Genomic DNA, 16,094 nt, shown 5'->3' with positions numbered 1-16,094 from the left:
GCTCATGTTTTCTTTGTGATGCTTAAATATTTTCTTAAACTTCCAAATGTACAAACAAGGAAGGACACATCTCCCCCGATTAATAATCAGTTGGCACCATAAATGGTGGAGGTCCCTGATTTGAACTATGTTCCATCTGATATTGGGGGCTAGCATCAATCTTCTATACAACATGTCAACATGGTTTTAGGGGGTGAGTTGGATACACATGGATGGGTTGTGGTTGCTTCTGTGGGTGATCATGTATATAGTTGGGTGGCCAAGACATCTTCTTGGTCCCTTCATTCTCAGCTAGATTTCGAGGTTCGAGGTTTTCGTACAATGAAGGAGTAAGAGATTTTGAGTTGTAGAAATTTTTTTGCATTGCACATTATACATGTTGTAATTTTTGTTTAGGTATACTCAAAAGTAATATATTACTTCAAGTTTTTGCATATATCATTTTTTCCAAAATAGTGATATCGGGTTTTCTTTCTAGTTCTTTCCTAGTTGAGTTTTTGAACCATTTTATTATATAATAATATATATATATATATAGTGGCACATATACTTTTTCTTAGTTAATTAGATTTTCTTTTATGATTGATTTCTATAATAGCTTAATTAATTAGATTTTCTATTTTACATTTTATTTTTTTACTTGAAGTAAATGAATAAAGATGTGAAAGGAATTTGCAGAAAGACTCAATGGAAATAACTCAATGTTTATAGTTATTCTCAATATAAAATACTATAGAATAATTACTATGCATGTTTCTACTTTAATTTATTAATTTATCATATGTTATAGAGGATTTGTATTTGGCTGCATTTGTAAATAGTAATGTGATTTTTTTGAATTAAAATTTATGTAAATTTTGAAGGGTAATTTTTTATGATGTAATTATTGAATCATTTATTAAGTAATTATTCAATAAGACTTGAATTATATGAATGGGTCTTATTTATGCAGAATGTACAACTATTCTAATATGATTGATTAGTAGTGTTCTTCATCCTAGTTATCACTCCAAATACCTCTCATTTGGATAATGTACAAGTTATTGGTTGTAATCTCTTGAATTAATCTTCAAAAGAATGAGTTTAATATAAAATATAAAATTCATTTTTAAAATTATAATAAAACCATCATAAATATTTGATAATCGAACACTATAACATTCATATATTGTGCCATGGACAAAGCCATAGTAAGATTACACTAGATAGGCTTGAGCAGTCTATGAGGAACCTGGCAGATAATCAAACTAGTATCTATCAGAGATTTGATACTTTGGTGGAATTTTCAACCAAATTCATGCATTCCAGGGCCACCATGCTTTACTTTTTGTCAGTGAATAAAGAGGAGAAGGACTCTAGGCAAGGAAAGTGAGACAACCTACTCCATTTGTGGGTTCTTGGTGTACAACTAGCTATAGACTATCTTGGACAAACTAGTCAAGGTGCAGGGGGAAGACGTTAGTAAGGACGCACTTGAGGAAAAGGAGGAGGATGACCATGGATAGAAGGAGGGTAGATTTACCTAGGTCTAGTGGTTATTTATGTTTTTATGTTGCTCATGACTATGAACTTGGTACCCTATGGGGTTTTAATTTTTATGCTTTTGTCATTTATTGGGACTAACAGTAGTGATGTTTTAAAGTACTATTGGGTTATTTCTCAGTCTTTTCTACATTTTTTTTTAAAGACTAATAATATTGTTAATTTGGTTATGGACATTATGTTTTTTTTGAAGTTTAAAGTTGGTATTGGTTAGTTGACTGTAAGGTAACCTTCGGCTGACCTACAACTTGTTTTTTATTCTGGGGCTAGCCCCCATCTTTTTTCCTGCTATTTAATGCTTCAAAAATAGTCGTAGAATTTTCTAATTCATTTTTATTGAAATAGATTCCCATTGATTATAAAAATTGAAGTAATACTATTTATTCTAATAGGTTGTCTTTGACCTATTTTGGTTTTTACTTCTTCTTTCTATTATTAAAAAAATTAAATAAAAAAGATAGAAATTATTAGAATGATATATAAATAAATTTAAAATAGAAAAGGCATTGGCCTACAGTGCAACAATTTCTGCTTCTCTTTGTAATAAGAAGATCTTATGTTCAATTCCCAAATTGGGAGATTAAATAAGCTTAATATTAAAAAAAAATTTAAAATAGAAAATAGAAAATGAAAAACAATCAAAATATAAGATAATATTTAAACTAATTTTGAAGTGTGTTTAAATAAATAGAAAATAATTTTCAAAATCTATTGTATTGATACATTCATATAGCTATTTATAATATTGGTATAAGAAAATTAATCTAAAATTTGTGTTGTTAGTTCAATATTTAAGTGCAAAAATTAAAATTGCATTATTTTAAAAACTCTAATTATAATCTATATTGTAATATTTGATTAATTATATTTGTTTTTGAATTAAATTATATTTTAACTATTGCAAGTGATTTTTATTGTATTAATCATTTATTTTTATAAATATTTTAAACTTTAGCTTTAGATAATAATAATTAATATTAACATTATGAATTAGCATTATGATTTTGGAGGGACATAGTGTTTGTAGGAATAGGAATGGTGTATAAGACCCCAATATTTTAAGCCAATCAGATAGCTATTTATTAATTTTATTGATAATTGTAAGAAACATGCATCTCTACTACATAAAATATTAATTATATGATATTGTTTCAATTTTACTATTTTTTGATTGGTATATATTAGAAATTTTAATCACTAATTATGAGAAAGTGATTACAATAGTACTATGAATAGGCCAAGTACTAAAAAGAAATCTCGTTCAATATTATGTACATGTAACAATATTATAATTAGTTATATTAAAATTATAATTAATTATGTATTTCTATATATTTATATTATTAACTATTAATTAAGTTGATAGGCTTATTTATTGTGGCACCCAATGGTCGAAAAATTGTCATAGATTGGAATAGTGTCTGATGTAGGATGCTACCAACAATGGCTAGAAAACTATCATATGTCAGAATAGTGTTTCATGTCTGATGTCACCAAATTGATAATTTACCAAATTGACAATTTTTAGAAAAGTTTGGATTGCACCAATATTTTAAAACAAAAAAATGTAATGGAATGAAAACCGTTACCTTTTTAGTTACATGGAACTCATTATTAGGGAGGGACTTAGAAAATAGTTAGGGATACTCGTAAAATCATGTCAATGGATAAGTTTTGGGGAGGTTTTGGGGGGGTTGTGCTAGGGTAGTTACACATGGAAGGAATTAGTTAAAAGTATGGGGGAAAATGGTGGCTGTAGATTAGGGAGGGTGATTGGAATCATGACAACAATGATGTTGAGCCAAGTTCCTTCCTTTTCATTACTTTCTACTTTCTATTGCTAATATGAAGGGTCATGTTAGGAACTCTTAGATTATCCACTGCCAAATTGATTAAATTATTATTGTTTTGTATATTTCTTTATCATCTCTGTATAATTCTTGGATTTGAGTATTTTTCCTATTCAAAACATAGAGATTTTGAGTTTTAATCAATATTGTAGATGTATGATGTTGTTTGAGAACATAATTCTAGTTTAAACAAGAGAACAATGTTATTGGTGATAGTCATACCTATTGGAATCCACCCTTCATTGATTTAAGCCACTAACATTTAAACAAACTCTTTCATAGGAAATAGATGAGGAATGCATTAACTGTATCTTTTTCTTTCCTTAGTTATTGTGGTTCATTTAATTATTATCTTCCATTATGAATGCAATCAAGAGGAATGCATTATATTTCAACATTAATGCATCATAGAAAGATTGGAGTTTCCTATCAACGCCTAAGTTACCAAATGAGGAGTGTAAATATTCAAATGATTTTCTTCTACCATCTCACTGTGCCATGAATGAGGACTGAGTTCAAGGATTTTAATCATGTGTATGAAATGATTACAAAATATGCTTCAAGATGTAGGTAGAATATCCATGGTTTTATTTTTAGCTTAGATAGGATGAGGGCTCATTGATTGATCAATTATGACAACCTTCACCATAATATTTTTTCCTAGCTCATATGTACTTATAGGCTTGCGACATTGCGTAGAATCTGACCATCGTTTGTCAATAATACAAGTTTTCAAATGATTAGAAACGAAAAAGAAAAAGAAAACAAGTAAAATTGTAGCTAATTCATCTTTAATTTGAAATTTAAAAAATAATATTACAACTTGAAACCTAATAGAAACTATACAAATTTTAATATTTTAAAAGTGAAAACCTTAAACCTAAATATGTAACCTAAAAATATAAAACACCTACCAATATAGAAAGCCCCACACAAATTTCTCATATTTTTACAAATTTAACATGTGTATTTGTTACAAATGGTTGATTTTGATCAGACAAAAAATTTCCTCCTTCTGTCACATTGAAGAAATTGTAGAACATATGCTAATATTTTCATACACATTGAACCTTCTGATGCAAGTGCTAGTATTATTTAATTTTCTTAGGAAATCCATCATTATTAGTCCATTCATTCAATATGTCTGTATTATTATTTGTACTTTCTCGTAGACCAATGAAGTAGTTTCAAATAAATTTTAGAATTCTTGATTTAACTAGTGATTAAAATAATACATATTCACCAATTAGAAATTAGAATATTTATTATTTTCTATATGTATTGTTTAAAAATTGATTACATAATGAAATTGTATATTTTTAAATTTGCAATATTTAAAATTCATTTATCAATAATTGTATTGCTTGAATAGTAAGAACTCTTATACAATTTTTGGCAAAATTTATACATTAAAAAGTGACATAAAAAATAGCATTCAATGCCCACCAATAGCAAGCATAGCGTTTAATATCACCCAACAACCAGGTTGAATCAACCCTTTGATTTCCATATGCAGTGCACATCCTTCATTTTGCACATTTTCTTTTTTAGTCCCTACAAGAGACTATAGTTTTCATTTGCATTTATGGCATTAGTTTGTTCTTAAAAATGGTGTAAAATCTACTAAACGTATGTTCCTAAATAATACATTTATTAAAGTGACGTAGTATTTTCTATTTCTATTGTACAAAAATATCAAAATTATTGCACTATGTTCAAGATGCTCTGAGGTGTAAACTTGGATGTTTCTAAAGTTCAACAACAACTCACAAGATAGATGATATGATCTTAGGCCATGCCACAGGTTATAATGTTTGTAATGAAGATATCGATACTCATGTATTTTTAATTATAGAAAATTGAAACAACAATGCATGTTAATAATTTTTGGTTCAAAGTGTTTTTACACACCTACACTATGTTTTGTTCATTTGTAAATAAATAATTACATTAGATACAAATATTTAAACTAATTTTCACAGTTGTAGAAGAGCAAGAGTCATTCCAATTTTCTTTCATTACAAAGTGCATATATAATAACATTTTCTTTGATGCTTCATATTTAGATGCACCTACAAATTCTTAGATTGTTCATGCTGAATATTATGTATTGCATATATTGATGATAGTTCTAAAACACAATAGTTACATTGATAGAATGGCATTTTACAATTTATATAAGGTTTGAAAGAGTCATTTCTCTCTACACCATACTTCTTTTTTGTTCTTCCTCTTTATTTAAAATCATGTCTTCCTCATTATGATTTTCTATTAAACTTAATATGTCTAGGCACTTTTTCTACTATTAAATCTTTCTATTTAATCTTCCTATTAAAAATGTCTACAACATGGGGTATATTCTAGAGCTCTATTTTTCTTGATTTTAAAGTAATTTAAGTTTTTTTTTCCTATGCATCTTAGTGAATTGTTCATATGATTCCAATGTGTACTATCCTCATTTTATTTATATTAATACATCAATGCTCTGAAACTAGAGTTTTATTTGTCTGGTATTCTGAATTTTGAATTTCCTAAAACTTAATGCACACAAAATTAACATTTTTCCTCAATGTTCTCATTTTTATTGTGAAAATTAATTGCAAAACTCTCATGTGCCATGGACACATTTAAGTTTATCATCTTCATTATTGCATGAAGAGATATCATACAAGAAATGATGAAACAATTTCAAGTGACATATAAATTACCATTATTTAAACTGGACCCATAAATAAATCTCGATAAAACTTATGTCTAAATTCTAGAATTTGAAAACTTCTTCTTTCTAATTGGGTCTTTCAGAAAATAAAACTCTTGTCATCTATTTTGTAGAAGCAATAATCTCTAAGAAACATTTTCAAAAATCTGTATAGAAAGACAGTTCAAAAACATTGAATGGTCTATTCATCTTTTTTGTTTTATATCATTCCAAAGGGACCACTAGAACCTCATACAAAGCACTGAACATGAATGACTTTTTTTTGTTCTCTATAAACTAGCTAGAATTTTGAATCTCTAATGTTACATTTTGTAAAGCATTGCATAAGGAAAGAAAATGCTAAGAATGCACAAATTAAGAATATTGGCAATGCACAACCTTAGAAGAGTTTCCACTTAACTCATTTGTAATAATAGTTGATAATAATTAAAGTTCAATTTACTCTTCCATAAATATATCTAATTTAAAGTTGGGATGTTTTAAAATCAATTGGTTGAAGGTTTTAAATTGAATTGATTAGTAATTTTTCTTCTTATATTGATGTAAAAGAATGGTAATCAATATAGTTTAATGTAATATTTATTGGTTCACAATTTCCTCATAAAAGTGTTTTAAAACATCAATAAGTTTAGGATTGGTAGGTGGTGTGATAGTTCATTATAATATTTAACAAGTACCACATAATGGCTTGTATTTGTCGATAGTTTTGAATTATATTGTAGATAAGATTATATTAGATAATGTAAGGTTTATTATAATGTTTATTTAATTCTATTTTAGAATGTTAAATTAGATTATTATATTAAATATAAATCATAAAATCATATAATTTATATTTTTTAAATTTCAATATTTACTTTATAGAATTTAGATATCAAAGTATAGTTAATTAAATAATCTGGAATATATAATTGTAATATATTATAATATTCTTCAAAACATAAAAAATAATATATAATAATTAAAATTATGAGTGCAAATAATAAAATTTATCGTCATATATAAATTATCAATAGATTTATTTATATATTATAATATATTTGTAGTTTCATATTAAAAACATATTAGTATTAATAACTTATATATAATTGTTTGCAAAAATTTAGTTGCAAAAAATGAAATAAAGATAAATAAATTCTATGAGATCAAAAATTAAAGAATAAATATAAAACTTGTTAAATATTAAATATATGAAAAAATTATTAAGTTTGATTGGTGCAGGAGTATATAATTATTGTGGTCATGATTATAGTTTTATAAAAATATTTTTGAAATCTTGGTGGATGGCATTATTTTTTCTAACCATCATTCTTACCAATAATTTTCAATTGATTGAACTATAATCCTTTTACAATTTTATTATATTGATTAATAGTGAATTAGTAATTTAAAAATTAGGGTTTTTTATCCAAGAGTTACAGTGGATCTTATATTATTGTCTTCAATATAGCAATAGAATTTAATATAAAAATTCTACAACCAATATTTCTAGAATAATTCTAGAAAGTTAGATACCTTCAATTTTTCAAATACTAGATATCAAACTTAGATTAAACTCTTGAAACTATGGGTTACAATACAAAGGAATGACTAACCTTCTATTATGAAAAACTTCAAAATAAAATTTGATCAAAACACCTCATAGATTAAATAAAACTTCTCATACAACTAAATTCCTTGAAATGGAAATGTTTAGAGGCATGTCAAGATGTTTTAAATATTTTTGAGTATGGGAAATATCTGTTTGTCTCTTATGACATTAATAATGTTTTGATTAAATATTATCTTCAATTACTTGAAGATAATACCTTGTGTTCCTTCTCTCCTTTAAAATAGTAATACCTATTTTCCTTCTCTCCTTTAACCATTCATAATGAATTAGTCATAATCAATCAATACAAAGTCATTCAACGAGAGTGGCCTTCTACAATCATTTGCATTTCTACCTACCTAAGAGTTAGATTTTGAATGGGTAATTTTTAGTGTGTCTAGGTCACTTCATGTTCTTTTGTTGTTATTTAATTCTATTTTTTGTTTAAATATAAGAAGCTAAAGAGTTCCCATAAAAAAATAATTTGAGTGAATATTTGTTTGACATAGAAATATGTGCTTTTCTTCTTTCAATTTTTAATTTAATATATCTTTTAATTGAATTTTAAAAAATACTTCATTAAACTGAATGTTAATACAAAACTATTCTTTTTGTCCAATCAATTGGTAGAATTAATTTACCATAGTTTTGTCATTGAATTCCTTCCATGTGTGAAGTCTCTTTTATCCACGGTTATTCATTTTTGTTAAATTACATATGCATACAAATTTTTAATTTCCTCACTATGATGCAAATTTTATACATTTATTTTGTTTAACAAGACATGGATAGCTCTGTTTCAATTTGAAAAATGTCTTGATCAAGTATATCATCACCTGAATATAGTCTGATGTTAGATGTTAGATGTTGGAAGAAAATAAGTTGAAAAATATTTTAGCAAACTATTCATCAAATTTTATGCTAGAAATCATTTCTTTGAAAAAATATTAATCATTTACTAAATTATAGCCCCACATCCTTACGTGTGTAGGTGGTTTCTTATTGCTCCCTACATGTAGAAACTAATTTTTCATAAGCCTCCAATTTAAGCTTTTGCCTCATAATGTTTGATTGCCATATCTAAATTGAACAATCACTTAACCACTTTTCTCCAATGCTTTCAATAAAAATACCCAAAATGTTTCTCTCCACCATGCCATTCAAAACATTGAACAAATTTGTTTCTGAAATCACTCTTTTTGGAAAGGAAGTTATTTTTTATGTTATGTAGGTCACACATTTTTGATAATATAAGCAGCAAAACTAGGGTTCTAGCCTTCTAAAAATAAAAACCTCGCAGGGTTGTCAAAACCTGGTGACTTACAACACTACAATAGTTAACCAACATCATTGTCTATAAAAGCATAATATAATTATTACCTATAATATTAATATTATAAAAACTGTAGCTAAAGAAAAAGGTAGAAAAAAAATTGTTTCAATTCAATATGGCATGGGGCCACAAGCCCTCCCACACCATTATATAGCCCTAATTCACTCTATCAAGTATTACAAAACACTTAAAAAATAAACTTGAAACCTCACTATTTCAATTTCATTTGCTCAATTTGGTTTGTACACTTGGAAATTTGCTCCTTGTTGAAAAGGTTTAGTTCTTGTAGGAGAAATTGGATAGAATCAGAATAGAGATTAAACTGAGTAGATGAGACATTGCACCTTTTTGTTTTCTTTCTTCAAGTCTGAGACAACTTATCAACTGCAATCCTAAATCCATAACCAAGGTGTGCCAAATTTTTACTTAGTTTTCTGAATTTAGCTTATTAGTAAGCTTATGTAATCCATGTCTTGTTTTCCATCTTCCTTTCTGAACAAAGTAAAATATTTGAAATGTGAAATTTTAGAAATATTTGGTTTGAATCTGGAAGTAGTTACACTGAGAGGTGTTCTATACAGTCACAACACAAATACCCAGCACAACAATATGCCAAAAAAGATTCTCTATCAATAAAAATGAATTGGGAGCGGTTACAAACTTTCAAATTAAATATTAAAAAAGAATTCCCAAAATAATAGTTGGCCAAAATAATAGGAAGCCAAATGGAGGCCAAAATAATAGGCCTAAAATAATAGGGCCTAAAAAAGTAGGGCCCAAAAAAGAAGGACCCAAAAAAATAGGGCTCGAAAAAATAGGGGCAAAATAATTTCAATATGATTCATTTTTTGTTAAATATAATTTTGCATGCACATTCATACTTATTTTTTGTGGGGAGTGGGGGAATTTGAAACAAATTCGTGGAATGCGAAGAGAGCTCTGTTGGGGGATATGAGGAGCCTCTTAGAAGTTATAAAACTAAGGCTCCTCATTTCATTTTCATTTTATGTTTTTGCAGGAAGGAAGAGGTGGAGGTTATTGGAGGATTAGATTGGAGTTTTTTAATAGGAGTAGATTGAAGTTTTGGAGTAACATTTTTGCAGGTGAGATTTCTATTTTTTATTTACATTTTCATTTAAATTTAGATGTAGATGTAAATTGAAATAAAAATTAGTTATAATATTCTACTTTGATTTAGATTTCAATTTTAATTAATTTCATTTAAATTTAGAATTATGTTCATAACTATTTAGGCTTGCATTTAATAGTTTAGTCTTGCATGTTTGATTTAGATTTAGATTTGTATTCAAAATCTATTTGATTTATATATTTTATAATACTTTTCATTTACATATTTTAAAAGTGTATGTTCAAATTAGTTTTATATTTGCATGTTTCTTATTAGTTTTAGATTTTCATATTTCAAAATAGTTTTGGTTTGCATGTTTTAGATTTGAATGTTTCACAATAGTTTTACATTTGCACGTTTCTAAGTATTGATATTTTCATGTTTCAAAGCATAATTTTATCATTAATCTGGATGAGAATGCCACCATATCAATAAAATTTATATTTTATTAAAGTTAATGATTTATTTAAAGTAGATAAATCATATATTTAGTATATATTTTATCATTATTGAATTATAAAATAAAATAAAATTCTCAAAATAATAGCTAGCCAAAATAATATTAAGCCAAATGGATGCGAAATAATAGACCCTAAAAAAATAAGGCCAAAATAATAGAACCCAAGAAAATAGGGCTGAAATAACTTAATTAAAATTTTAAATATAAAACATTTTCTTTTTGTTAAATATATTTTTGCGTGCACATTCATGCTTATTTTTTGTGAGGAGTGGGGGAATTTGAAACAAATTCATGGAATGTCAAAAGAGATCTATTGGGGGATATGAGGGTTCTCTTATAAATTATAAAACAAATGCTTCTCATTTCATTTTCATTTTGTTTTTTTCCAGGGAGGAAGATATGGAGATTATTGGAGCAATTCGAGTTTTTGAATAGGAGTAGATTAAATTTTCATATAGTTTAGCCTTGTATGTTTGATTTATATTTAGGATTCAAAAAAATTTTGATTTAGATATTTGATAATACATTTCTTTTGCAGATTTTTAATGTGCATATTTCAATTTAGTTTTACATTTCCATGTTTTACATTAGTTTTAGATTTGCATATTTCAAAATACTTTTGGTTTCCATGTTTTAGATTTGTATGTTTCATAATAGTTTTATACTTGCATGTTTCAAAATATTTATATTTTTTATGTTTCATAATTAAATTTAATCATTGATGTCGACAAGAAGGTCACCTTATCACTAAAATTTGTAGTTTATTACAGTTAGTGATTAATTTAAAATAAAAAAATCATATATTTAGTTTATATTGTCATTATTTAATTAGATTATATATGTGTTTTATTTAAATATTTTTCATACTATACATAGATTTTTATTAATATTTGTGTTTGTAATGTTTGAAAAGTGGAAGACAATGCCACCATATTTCAAACATTACAATCTAAGTATTTCATTTGAAATAGTTTTGATTTTTATTTATGTTATTTTGAACATTATTCATTTGAAAGAATTTATGTTAACTATTAATACTTTTTCATTATGATTATTTCCATATGTTGATTTTTGTTTATAAGTTTGTAGGTTACTATTCGAGTTATGGATACCTCGAATAGAGAATCAAACATTATTGGATACTAGAGCCTAACTACTTCAATGATCTCAAATGATTTCTTTGAGATTGAGTTTGACAAATGCCTACAAATAATTAAATAGGCACACACAACTATAATCAAAGTTGTAGAGAAGTAATATTTCCAATTGACTATGTTGAGGAAATGGAAGAAATGCATATGGAAGATGCATAAAAATTTCTATGTGACACATCTACAAAAGTGGATGGGTTTCCCTCAATGATGAAAGAAGTATTTCACAATCATTGTTAAAATAAAGGTCACAAAAGAATCCCTATCATTGAAGAATGTGATATGTATTTAGACCATCAGAGATATATTTTTTGTATATAGTTCATTCTTGTCTCTGGTTTCAAATTTTTACTTCTAATTAGTTGTATAGGCAATTTTATTTCCCCATTGTTCAATGTAACTTTCATGGAGAAGAGAACAAGACAAAATAAATTTATTTTTGTACAAAAAATTTCTTCAATGGATGTGGCTACTAAATATATTAATTAAGAAAGAAAAACATAAGTCTAAATAGATTCCTTAATGATAGGAGATTTATTGATTACCAATGGATGTGGCTACTAAATATATTAATTAAAAAATAAAATCATAAGTCTAAATAGTTTCCTTAATGGTAGGGAGATTTATTGATTACAATTATTAATCATTGCAATAAAAATTGCATTAGCATTACTAAAAATTCAACAACATATAATGTTCTCACATCATCATGGAGAAATAATTTTCATAAAATTGACTCTTATATATTCTTTCACACTTTTAACATCATCTGAATTTTTGTGTTGGGACTTATAACTTCCCTTTCATGAATTAATTTTTCCACTATTCGAGTCATTTGTATAACATATATCTCAAATTTGACCATAGTTATACTCTAAATACTCCAACACTACACCTAAATCTCATACTTTCCTTAACCCTATCCCTTATTTTAGTGTAACATTTAACCACGTATTAACCCTAACCATAACACTGAGTGTCATATAAATGAAATTGTAAACCTTGGATCCTAACTTTAACTCTTACTCTATATATGATTATACTAATCATTTAGTAAATTATATACCTTAGCCTAACCCTATATGTACAAGTATCTAGAAATAATATTATATTTTTTTATAAGTGATAATATGTAAACACAGAGAGAGAGAGAGAGAGAGAGAGAGAGAGAGAGAGAGAGAGAGAGATTAGGGGTGTATCTAGAGAGCATAAAGGGAGAGAGAGATTAGGAGGATTATCTAGAAAGTAGGGTGGGAGAGATAAGTGGGTGTATCTAGAGATTAGAGAGACATATTAGAAGGGCATTACTAGAGACTACACAGAGAGAGGGTATATTTAGGTAGTGGGGCGAGATATTAATGGCTGTAGTTAGAGAGAGAGGGAGAGAGAGATGGGAGAGAGAGGGGGGATGAATTACATTGTTAAAAAGGTTAATAACTTGTATCACAATAACACTAATCATGGGCACTATAATAGAACTAACCCACATTAAAATTTAACCTGTCAGTTATCCTGACACCAAGGTAAAGTGTAATAATAACACTAACATCAACTATAATATGATTAGTAACCCTAAAATTATCTTAATTGCAATAATAACACAAACCCTAACTCTAACTCTAACTAGATAATTCTAATTTCAACCCTAACCCTAACCCTAACCCTAACCCTAACTCTAACTCTAACTCTATCTCTAACTTTAATTCTCCCCCTAACCCTAACCTTAAGCCTTTATAATCCTAAATCTAATGCTAATTCTAACCCTAACCCTAATTCTAGCCCTAACCCTAAGCCTTACTATAACTCTAATCCTAACTCTAATTCTAACTCTAATGCTAATTCTAACCCTAAATGTAACCCTAATTTAAACCCATATTCTAACTTTAACCCTAACTCTAACTCCAACTCTATCTCTAACCCATACCCTACCCCTATCCCTACCCCTAATACTAACCCTAACTCTAACTCTAACTCTAACCCTCACTATAATTATAACTGTAACTCTAATTGTAACCCTAACTCTAACCTTAACCCTAACCCTAACTCTAACCCTAATCCTACCCATAATCCTAATCCTAACACTATATATAATGCTAATCCTAACCCTAACACTATAAGTAACTCTAACTCTAATCCTAACCCTAATTCTAATCATAAACCCAATCCTAATTCTAACCTTAACTCTAACTCTAAACCTAAATCTAACCCTAAATCTAACCCTAACTCTAGCCCTAACCCTAAATTTGACCCTAATCCCAACTCTATCTCCAACTTTAACTCTAACTTGATCCATAACTCTAACTCTAATTCTAACCCTAACCCTAACCCTAGCCTCAATTCTAGCCCCAATTTTAACCCTAACACTAACACTAACACTAACACTAATTATAACCCTAACCCTAATGCTAACCCTAACTCCAACCATAACCCTTATGCTAACCATAATCTTAGCCCTAATTCTAACCCTACCTCTAACTCCAAATCTTGTTCTAATTCTAATTCTAACTCTAACTCTAGCTCAAATCCTACCTCTAAATCTAACCCTAACCCTTACCCTAATTCTAACCGTAACTTTATTTGTAACCCTAATTCTATCCCTAACCCTAATTGTTACCCTTACCCTAACTCTAGCTCTAACTCAATTTGTAACCCTAATTATATTTGTAACCCTAATTCTAACCCTAACCCTAATTCTAACTCTAACTCTAATTGTAACTCTAATTATACCCCTAATCTTAACCTGAACCTATATAACCCTAACTCTAACCCTAATTCTAACCCTAACCCCAACTCTAGCTCTAACCATAACCTAATTCTAACCCTAACTATAACTTTGTTCCTAACTCTAACCCTAACTATAACTCTAATTCTTACCCTAAACCCTAGCCCTAACCCTAATTCTAACCCTAGCTCTAACTCTAATCATAATTCTAATCCTAACCTTGATTCTTACTCTAAATCTAACTCTAACTCTAACTCTAACCCTAACTCCAACTCTAACATTATCCCTAATTCTAACCCTACCCCTAATTCTAACCCTAACTCTAACTTTGACTCTTTTTGTAACCCTAACCCCAATATTAACTCTAACCCTAACTTTGCCTATAAACCTACCCCTAATCCTAACCTGAACACTATATATAATTCTAACTCTAACACTAACCCTAGTTCTAATCCTAATCCTAGCCCTAACTCTTACCCTAACCCTATATCTAATAAGGTAACTTTAACCCTAACCCTAATCTAAACTTGATCACAACTCTATCTCTAACTTTAACTCTAACTCTAGCTTGAACCCTAACTCTAACTCTAACTCTTATACTAACACTAACACTAACACTACATCTAATTTTAACTCATACTCTAATTGTAACCCTAACCCTAATGCTAATCCTAACCATAACCCTAACACTAACCCTAACCCTAACCCTAACCCTAATGCTAACCCTAACCATAACCCTAACACTAACCATAACCCTAACTCTAACACTAATTCTAATCCTAACCTAAATTCTAACCCTAAATATAACCCTAACTCTAACTCGAACTCTAACTCTAACTCCAACCCTTATTCTAACTCTATCTCTAACCCTAACCCTAATGCTTATTCTAGCCCTAACACTAACCCTAACTATATGTGTAACCCTAATTCTAACCCTCACCCTAATTCTTACCCTTACCCTAACCCTAACTCTATCTCTAATCCTAACTATATTTCTAACCCTAATTCTAACCCTAACCCTAATCCCAACTCTAACTCTAATTTTAAACCTAACCCTAACCCTAACTCTAACTCTAACCCTGACTATAACTCTAACCCTAACCCTAACTCTAGCTCTAATTGTAAACCTAACCCTCACAAGAACCCTAACTCTAATTCAAACCCTATCCCTTACCCTAATTTTCATCCTAATGCTAACCCTAACTCTAACTATAACCCTAACCCTAACCTTAACACTAACCCTAACCTTAATTCTAACCTTAACTCTAACTCTAACCCTAACCCTAACCTTAACACTAACCTTAACCATAAACATTAATTTTTCCCTAACTCTAACCCTAAATCTAACTCTACCATAATTGGACTCTAACCATAACCATAACCCTAACTTTAATCTTGGGTCAAAACTTTTCCCTAACCATAACTCTAGAACCTTAACCCTCACTCAAGCCCTAACCCTAAACCTAAGCCTAACCCTAGCCATACTATAACCCTAACCCTAACCATAACCATAATTCTAACCCTAACCTTAACCATTAGCATAACTCTAACCCTAAACTTAACCATAAACATAACTCTATCCCTAACTCTAACCCTA

This window comes from Cupressus sempervirens, chromosome 11 (genome assembly GCF_028749045.1).
Source record: "Cupressus sempervirens isolate cs-2001-9-10 chromosome 11, ASM2874904v1, whole genome shotgun sequence".
NCBI lineage: Eukaryota > Viridiplantae > Streptophyta > Pinopsida > Cupressales > Cupressaceae > Cupressus > Cupressus sempervirens.
This window is presented reverse-complemented; position numbering follows the sequence as displayed.